Raw genomic sequence first — 10,622 nt, 5'->3', positions numbered from 1 at the left:
ATTATGCATAAAAAAATATTGTCATCCCAGCTCTCAAAGTTTGGGTGGTCATACGATTTTTATGTCAAAATTCGCAATTTTCTAAGGTCGTGACCTTGTGACCGTGACCTTGAGATGAAAATGAAAAAAATCGAGGTCTGTGGGGCTATGCAGGTGCCATTGGGTTAACCAAATACTGAAAACCCTGCCAAATTCGACAAACCCCTCGGAGAAGATGGATTTTTATGTCAAAATTCACAATTCTCTAAGTTCGTGACCTTGTGACCTTGACCTTGGGCCGAAAATGAAAAATCGAGCTCCGTGGGGCTATGCAGGTGTCATTGGGCTAACCAAATACTGAAACCCCTGTCAGATTCGACAAACCCCCGAGGAGAAGATGCAAATTGAAATCGGCTACCCCCTAAAAACATGTTTTTTCGGCGTGGCTCCGCCCATAATAGGCGCACCATGCCCATTCTCAGGAAAACACAACTGGATCGTGATATAAACCTCCCACCAAAATTTTATCAGGATCGGATCAAAACCCACGGAGCTATGCTCGGGACAGACAGACAGACAGACACACACCAATAACGAATATAGTGGTCACTTATATTTTTTCGTGAACCAATTATATTTTTTCGTGAAAATATTTTTTCGTGAACCAACATCTCCAGGAAATGCACCCAATGACAAATGACGAGGAAAAAAAATGAGAAAACAACTTGCAAAAACACCAAACTTCAAATGCCCAGGCCCGGATGTGATTCCGAACTTCTGGCTAAAGCAATTAGATGCTCTCCACCCTCAATACGCTTGAGCATTCAATGAGCTCATCCAAGGGAAACAGCCAATGGATGAATGGCTCACAGAAGGAAACATTCTTCTGATTCCCAAATCTGAAGCAACCCATCTACCCATTTCATATCGACCAATGACATGCTGACCAACAACATTAAAACTTTTAACAGGTGTAATCACTGATGCAATTTACAACCACCTCACTGAACAATGAGCTTGAGAGGCAGAGCAGAAAGGATGTTAGAGAGGATGCTATGGAACAATAGACCATTTATTATTAAATAAAACCATCCTCGAAAACTGCAAGCTCCGACAAACCAACCACACAGCCTGGATAGATTACAAAAAAATCCTTTGATAGTGACCTACATTCATGGATTATATAGTCCATGCAAGTACACAAAATTGACCCCCAAATAGTCACACTGATTGAGAAAGCAATGACATTCTGGAATACAACTCTGATACTACCTGATGGAACTCAGGAGTGAAGATAATATGACGTGGTATCTGACAAGCCTTTCCCCCCTCCTGTTGTGTCTTGCTTTGGACCCACTGAGTAACCTCATCAATGAACAAGGACACGATTACCATCTGATATGCAACAGAAAAATGATGAAAGAAACGAGAAAGGTAACACATCGACTGCATTACACATGGATAATCGAAAACTCTTCCCCTTCCTTTTCTTCTTGCGTATGGTAGCTTAGCTGCCAGGGTAGCTATCATTTCTTGGAAGCACGACTGTGTTGCTGATGCAGTGCCCCTCTACCAGTACGCACTGCTACTCATTTTGCCGACCTCGGAAGGATGACCGGCTGAGTCAACCCCTTGGTGTATTCATTCAGCGGCCAACGGGGCTTGAAACTCAGGACCCTAGGATCCCAAGCCGCCACCCTATCCACTTAGCCAACACCAGGCTGACTTCCCCTCAAATGATAAGAAATTGGCAGATCAACGAACACTAGGAACACAGTACTTGGAGGACATCCAAATGGAGTTTGGTCTTGACAAATGTGCCAAATTGACAGTTTGGTCTTGACAAATGTCCACCCAAGCCCACCTCTTTGAAATTCCCTGCTTTCCTTCTTGAAAGTCCCTGTAGTGTCCATCTTGTATACCTCGTGTTCCCCGCCCCATCCCTCTCCCTTCCACAGATCTCCTTATGTCTCTGTTCCCCACTGTTTTGTCCTTTCCACTCCCGCCCCTCTTGTCTCCCCCTTGCTGTGCGTTGTGTGTTCGCTCTCATATGAGCCTCGACAAGGTATACAAAAAAAAAATGCACATTTGTACTAGGAAAAACAAAAAGAGCAGACAACATTTTGATGGATGAAAGTACAACAATGCACGAGCAAGAAAACAAAGCATCCCCCAAATACTGAGGAATAGAAGAAGGCCCTCAGGTCCAACACAAAACAATTTGTAAAATAATCACCAAAGAGTACCTACGCAGAATAAGACTAATTCTGAAGTCATCCCTCCAAGAAACAAAACCAAAACTATAAACCAACTGGCAGTGCTGGTATTCCAATATAGCTGTCCAATTATACACCGGCCACAATTGGCGATCAACAATTTAGACACCAAAACAAGGAAACTTCCAACTATTCACAAGTTGTTCTTCCAAAAACCAATACATACCAAGGTTGTACTTACTGAGGCGAGAAGGAGAAGGCGGTCTGATGGAGCTTAACCGAGTGCACAGAACATCGTGTGTAGGATTAGTGGAGGATGAGAAAAGCTCAACAGACTATCTGATGTGATTTGTACATAAGCAAGAAAACAACAAACCAGAAAAGGGATCATTAATCCATTTAGCAACAAACTCCCAAAGACAGTTGCAAATTACGGATATTAAGCCGCTGTCACACCTTGACGTTTTAGCCAGCGTATGCCGACGTATGAAAAATTTGGCGGATACGCTGGCACACGTCGAATACGTTATGGGTAAGTTTTGTATACGTTAAGAGCACGCTGAAGCACGCTGGTATACGTCGTAGTAACCGCTGGCATAACCAAAAATGAGCTGGAGATTTTGAGTTCTGCTAGAACTCCCTCCCACCTCCTGAAACCCGCAATTGGTGACAACAACCAATGAGAGATTAAACTTGTCACAATTGGAAATCAAGAAACTCGACACCAAAACAAAGAAACTCCTCACTATCCATAAAAAGGTTCCACAAAACCAGTGAATCCCAAGAATGTACATGCCAAAATGAGAAGGAGGTGGCGGCATGATGGTCCTCAATGAAGTGCTTCGACTGACGAGTGTCGGGTTAGTTGACTACATGAAGAGTTCATCAGACTACCAAATCCAATTTGTACTCAAACACGAAGACACCAAGGCAGAAACGATATCTCTAATTCACGTGACAAGTCTTTGCAAGACGGGTGCGAACGCAAGATGCTACGTATGAACTTGAAACAACAATGAACACAACCCAAATGTTTGCAAAGATGACAAATGAAAAGCAGAAAACAAAATATCAACAAATATTCACCGCCAATTGGGTAAAATGACAAAAATGCAGGAAATTGTATTGATGCTTTTATAGGGCTCCGGGTGTGAAGGAAGAGGAGGAAGGAGTACATGAAGAATTCAAAAGGGCATGTGGTCAGGGAAGAGTATTGATTATGAGGGATTTTAACTTTCCAGGGATAGATTGGGTCCAGGAACAGGGAAAGGGCAGAGCAGATGAGGAGTTCCTGGTTTTATTCCAAGATTGCTTTTTAACCCAGTTTGTAGATAAGCCCACGAGGGGGAGTGCAGTGTTAGACCTCCTTTTAAGTAACGATCCCAATATGGTGGAGGAGGTGGAGATTGGGGAGCATTTAGGAGTAAGTGTCCATAACATTGTGTGTGCAAAGATTCTGTTAAGGGTTAGAGTTCAGGAAAGTAGAGTCAGGCTGTTAGATTTAAGGAAGGCAAACTTTGAGGGTATGAGGAGAGAGTTGGGTGATGTAGATTGGGAGACTCTAAGGACAGGACAATCAGCATCAGAAAAATGGGAAACCTTCAAGGAGCAAATATGAAGAGTGCAGAGTAAGTACATTCCAATGAGGTGTAAAACTAGAGGCAGAAAGAGGCCAGGGTGGTTGAGCAGTGAGATAAGGAACGCTGTAAATGAGAAGCAGAAGACATTTTGAAAGGGACATGGCTAGGAATATTAAACATAATAGCAAGGCTTTCTTTAAGTATATCAGGGGAAAATAACAGGTTAGGACCAGTGTGGGCCCATTGAGGAATAGCACCAGGAGAGTGGTTGGTGATGAAAGTGAGACGGCAGGCTTATTAAACATGTATCTTGCTTCAACTTTTCCACAAGAACAGTCAGGAGAATTGCCAATAGCTGAGAGTATCTATTGAGGAGGTGAGGAAGGGCTTTTACAGAAGATCCAGGTTGGAGTAGAGGAAGTAAAGGAAGAACTAGGTAATCTAAGAGTAGATAAGGCTCCGGGTCCAGAGAATATACACCTGAGAGTATTGATGGAGGTGGCTGAGCAGGTAAGCGAGATGTTAACGGATATTTTCAATAGTTCCCTGGAGTCAGGAAAGGTACCGGGGGATTGGAGAGTAGCAAATGCAACACCATTATTTAAGAAAGGATCCAGAGAAGAATTGGGAAACGATAGACCTGTTAGCTTGACCAGTTGTGGGGAAGGTGTTGGAAACATTAATTAAGTACCTGATGAGGAACCATTTAAACCAATACAAACTAATTAAAGGTGGTCAGCATGGGTTTACCAAAGGTAGTTCCTGTTTAACAAATCTTTTAGAGTTCTATAAGGCAGCGTCTGATTGGGTGGATGATGGAAAGGCAGTGGTCATAGTATATCTAGACTTTAAGAAGGCATTTGATAATTTTAGCCAAAGTGAGCGCTTGTGGAGTGGCTGGTCAGGTAGCTAATTGGATTGCAAACTGTATTGGATTAAAAATGCACCTAACGTCAGTCAGAAATGAAATATAAACAATATCAAACATGATTCCCGAATCATTACATAAAAGCTGGGCACTAAAAATCCAAAATGGCCACGATTTTGATAATTTTAATGCTGTTTTAAGAGTTTTGTTAAATAATGATTTAATACCAGTACTGAAATACACCGGTAAACATCAATATCAAATGTTGCTTGTTAATCATTACCTATAACTGCGATAACACCAACTGTTCATTTCAAAATGGCCGCCATTTATATGTTACACACGCTGTTACACATTTTCACAGTTATTCAAATATGTTCTGATATGAACAATGTTTATGCATGTATCCATTTGATACTTACCTATTTTGATCTGTATTACTCGCTCTCTTCATCACTTTCACCATCTGATGAATCAGATACATCTGGCATTGGAATGTTATTGCATGCACCAACTTCTACTTCACAGTTACACAATTCAGTGCACTCAAGATTATGTCTCTTACATGTGCATGTGTTACGTGAACATGTACTTGTTGAACACGTACATCTTATGAGCTCCACAACTGCTTCGGGTCAGCCTGCTTCTCTGAGAAGACCGGTCTTGGTCGACCATCCTCTTTAGACCAGCCCAGTTGGCACGGATCAGGAATTACTGGGTGGATGATAACATCCCGGTTCCATATATTGGCCTGCAGATGTGCACGAAGAATGTGATGGTACAATGCTCCAGCTGTTGGTGGCAGTTTGGCTCCACCTTTATTTTTTGGAAATGCTTTGAAACGTTTCCATCTGAGGGTTGAAGCATTTTCACCTGATACTTTCTTGGTACTCAGGAGATGGCACAAAAATGCCTCACACCCCTTCTTTACATTTAAAGATGGTACACTACCTTCTGCGAGTTTGGCTAGAGCGTTTACAACTTGAGGTGGCGACTGCATGTACGTTTTTAATGCTGTTCTCTTACCAACACCGTTGATATGACCAGTAATGTCGCATCCCGTGATGGCATGGAAGCCTGGGAGTCCTGCTGCCCGTTCGGGTCCCAGATGATTATATACTGGTTGTAGTGCAACTCTTCTTCTAGTGTCACATGTGCCTGTTACAATGCCACTATTTTTGCCCAGCTGTGGCAGTCTTCTCAGGATCAACACAAACTAGTCAGTATCTTGTGTGAAGAAAACAACCTCGTTTCCTGGTGAAGCGGCCACTTCAATTCCATGAGGAATCATTGGCGTGTCCGCCTCCTCTTGGGTACTCACAGTTGTTGTTGGGGGATCCTCTGGTGTGTTTGTGTTCACATCTTGTTGTGTGGCTGTTACAATAGGATGTTTGCAATATTTTACAGCTTTTTTTGGCAAGATAAATTGTAAGTTGATCTTTAGTTTTGCTGCTTGACAAGAATACTAATTTGTTCGTAATTGGTGTAGAATCTTCAACAAGAATTTCTACCATGTTTGTTGGACATGACTGGTATCGGATATCGTCCTTGAGCGGAAGGGTCTTATCATAATTGTCAAAGATGACACGACCACCAGTGTAAAGGTATTTGCCGAGTAGGGAATCCATGTCCGCCACAAATGCCTCACCAAGATATTTGCAGGTGCTGGAAGTCTGAACATTCATCAGTGTTTGGACGACTGCCATTCCATCAATGATGAGGTAGCGTTTCACATTTGGTGTGACTGGTGATGGCATTACTTGAACATCTCCTAATTCTGTTGATGTAACATCTGCGTCGGCCTGTGATGGTGCACTTTCTTTGGTAGCTTCAGGCTCTACAAGACCTTCCAAAGCATGGATCAGATGGCTTTTGTTGACACAAGGGTGCAGGGTACCATCAGGCTTCATAAGTACAGGATTGATGTTACTAAACTCACACTCGGATATTGCCTGTTGTAAATCAAGGTCACGTCCAGACTTAGCTATGACCAACAGCCTGCTGAAGAGATTGGATGTTGACCTGAATTGAAAGTCCTTTGTCTGGCCCTTCATTGATACCTTTTGATTTAAAGCATCCCCATTAACATACTTGGCCTTTGTCATCCTATCCCATAGGTTTCTTCCACCTGTTATTCGCTCTTGCACAAATGCAACTTTGGCCGACTCCCCTCTGCCAACTACACGCAATATACTGACCTCGGAATCATCAGTTAACACCTGTTTGGTAATGAGGTGATGGAGTTTAACCTTCTCATCCTTAAATATATTCATTGGACTGAGTATCTCTCTCACTGCACCCACTGCACTTTCCTTTTTATTTAGTCTGGTTTCTGACAGGTGATGATGCGAATCAGTATTTCTCTTGGATGATGACAAAAAAAACCCCAACATATCCTCTGCTTCCTTTGAGATGTGACTTGAGACAGGCGCAGCAAGACAGTATCTGAGTGAAGTCGCTGGTTTATTTGTTATACCCTGCAGTCCACCGTCGCCTTTGATATCTTTGTTGTCCTGTTCTTGGCCATGGTCTGCTCCTGCTGTCGTGAATGGAATGTTGCTCTTGGTCACTGCAAATTCTCCAGATACTAACCTACCCCATATATTAAGATGCATTTCTCTTGACGCATATGCTCGTGCCAGAAACTCCATGATATTCTGCGCATAGTCCATGCGATTATATGCGAAGAAATATGGAGCCAAATCTTCAAGGGATGCCAAGTAGAGGCCGAAATTGGACTCACGTATGGATTGGTGGAATTGGAGCAGAGTCTCAACCTGTTGCATATAAATACTGAACCATCTGTATAAAGGGAAATGCATACGGCTCTCATGATGCACCTTGAATTGCATCTCAAGATTCATGCTCTCAAGCTGGACAAGAAGCTCTTGATGAGCTTCCTTGTTAAGTATATTGTTCTGGCTTTTGCATGCCTCAGAAAGTTTGCTGATGCTGTCAGTTAGAATGTTCAAAACCTTGGGGTACTCTGCAAAAAAAAAAAAAAAAAAAAAAGAGTCAAACCAAAGATCTGACAATGCTTGAAGTGTGATCTCATGTGCTTCTACTGCACGCCCATAGTGACTTCCATTTATTATTTGATTGACTACAACTGAACTGTACAGCTTGGCATCAATCCATAAACTTGGAAGACCATTGTTTTCAATAGTCTTTCCACGACATCTTATTCCAAAGAAGCTTGTATGCAATGCTCCTGGAACTAACCACCACTTTCCTTTGTATTCAGTATCAAGAAACTCTAGCTTAACAGCCCTCTTGTACAAATCCATGTCATAGGTCATCAGTACTGGATTAGTACTGTCAGGACAAGCTAGCCTATTTAGCTTGTATACACCATCCATTGCTGTTACGATTGTCTGCCACTCGTGGTGCGTTCATGCTGGTGCGTTCATGATGGGTATTGTATGTGGCCTATCTAGTGGCTTAGAATGAATGATTGCAGATGATATTGCCGAATTATAGGCTCGCCAAACTGGTACGGTTTGAGACTGATCATTTGAGCTTGTTGAAGCTACTCTTTCTGGTTCCTGTCGCTGTATGTAACATGCAAGTAACCATGCTGTATCAGTTTGATGAGCATAGTCGACCTCGTGCCTGTTTTGCCCCAGCTTGAAATTTACATTGCGAGGACTTGAGGAAGGCTTGGGTGTTCCAGTAATTCTACATGGATTCATCTTCACAACTGTTGCAGGTCCATACTTGATGTTTACTGGTGTATTTCAGTCCTGGTATTAAATCATTATTTCACAAAACTCTTAAAATAGCATTAAATTATCAAAATGGTGGCCATTTTGGATTTTTAGTGCCTAGCTATAATGTAATGATTCGGGAATCATGTTGAATATTATTTCGATTTTATTTCTGACTGATGTCAGGTGCATTTTTAATGTAATATAAGTTTTTAATGTCAAGAAACTTGAAATATTAGTAGAAATATTGAAAAAAATAGTGGCCATTTTGAAATTTCTGGTGACCCCCCCCCCTTTGCACATGAAAAAAACAATGTAGCAAATACTTTTCTGATTCTCCAGTGTCCACTACGCATCATGTCAAATTCTTACCAAATCTAGCAAAAACAAGCTCAAATAAGCTAATATCCTCGTCCTGTTAATTATGACGTCATAAAAACGAATGGCATCATTGTGATGCATCAGCTTTGCGATAAATTATCTGTGCTAATGCCCGGCTTGATTCCCGCAAACAAAATTCAAACAGCTTGCCTAGTTTCAGAGATAATGGGATCGGCGATTTCCATTAGCGGCGATATTATGACGTCAACTTTTTTTCTAGGAAGAATTTCCAAAATCGGAGATGGTTACTGCCTGCGCGTGGACTTTCTGCATATACATACATGGAAAGTTTCATGAAGATCCGATGAAAACTCTGGGTTGTGAAACAAAAAATGTCAAAAAATAGGAATGACGTCATAAAAATTGATATGACGTCATAGTGATGCATCATATGTGCGGTAATTCATCTCTGCTAATGCCCTGTTTGATTCCCGCAAACAGAATTCAAAAAGCTTGCCTAGTTTCAGAGATAATTTTTTAGGGGATTTCCATTAGCGGAGATATTTTGACGTCATAACTTTTTTTTTCTCGGAGGAATTTTCAAAATCGGAGATCGTTACTGTCTGCGCGGAGTATTTTTACATATATACGCCAAGTTTCAGGAAGTTTCGATGAAAACTGTAGGCTGTGAAACAAAAAAGTCCACAAGAACAACAACGTGAGTAAGACTTAAGGATCCTCCACGAGGATCTAAAAACAATGCAATCTTCCAAATAGCTACATAATATCCTAGACTAAGCATGCAACGTCGCTCGGCACGGTATCCCGCCGTAGCCCAAAACCGCTTCACTCGTGCTCCGTTTCCGCTCCCCGCATGCCACACCCCCTCGCCAGGGGCTGCGGTTTACAGCTCACGTAACATCGCCAAGTGGCTTAAGCACTCAAGCAAGCAATCCAACGAACCAGTTCACAAGGAACGGCCATCTTGGCAAGTGATAGTAAGCTGATAGGTAATGGGACACATCCGCAAAAATCAAAACATCACTGGTTTCTTGAAAATTTCAGATTTCACTTCAGATTATTTAGTCCATGTGATCCGATCCTTAAAACCAAAACCATATTTTCATGACACACTTTAATTTGTCCGTGACAGGTCATCGTGGAAAATCACCAAGGCTTTTTCAAGTGGCCAAAAAAGGCGAATTAAGACCCCTGCAAAGGGAGAGCTGAGCAAGGGGCTGACCAAGGATGAAGCCTTGATAAAATTAAATAATGTAGTTAATTATACTGTATTCAAAAGGGGTGTTTAAATTAACCCAAACACCCAGCTTTCATTCATGCACTGCTTTATTGGTATCCATGCAAAGGTTCAGGCTGCTCGGTTTCATGGTTTTGGAGTTATGGAGGAGACGCACACACTGACATTTATTAGTATAGACTACATTTACAAACACCTTGAAATGTATTCCAAACACAGGGGAAAAGTTGGAGATGCAGTTTGTTGTCAAAGCATTACCAAAAGCAATTCAAACAGAACAACAAAAAAAAAAAAAATGCAAAATATTTCCTCAAGTGTGTGGGATAATATGGTTCTCGTAAAAGGGTTCACCAAATGTATTTTGAAGAATAATAGTGTTCTACCGTTCTTCACGATGATAAATCAGCAAAGAGATCAGGATTACTTAAATTCACAAGGAGTTACAAATTCATCCGTGTGACATCCTTCGGGGCCCATGTGATGTCACAGATTTCTACCATGTCACAGATATTTCAATAAGAATGTCTGAACTGTGGAATAATAAACAAACAGATTGAGCGAGAGAGGTTACTCCACTCGCTTGAACCTCACTTTACCAAGTTGGATAAAATACAACCAAACATTGTGGAATCACCAACCTCTGAGATAGAGTGGCACCTTATCAAGGAGGCACAGAAAATCGGAAACATGGTG

This window comes from Eptatretus burgeri, chromosome 17 (assembly GCF_056783735.1).
Source record: "Eptatretus burgeri isolate ZD-2024b chromosome 17, Ebu_testis_v1, whole genome shotgun sequence".
Lineage (NCBI taxonomy): Eukaryota > Metazoa > Chordata > Myxini > Myxiniformes > Myxinidae > Eptatretus > Eptatretus burgeri.
Note: the sequence above shows the minus strand (reverse complement) of the source record.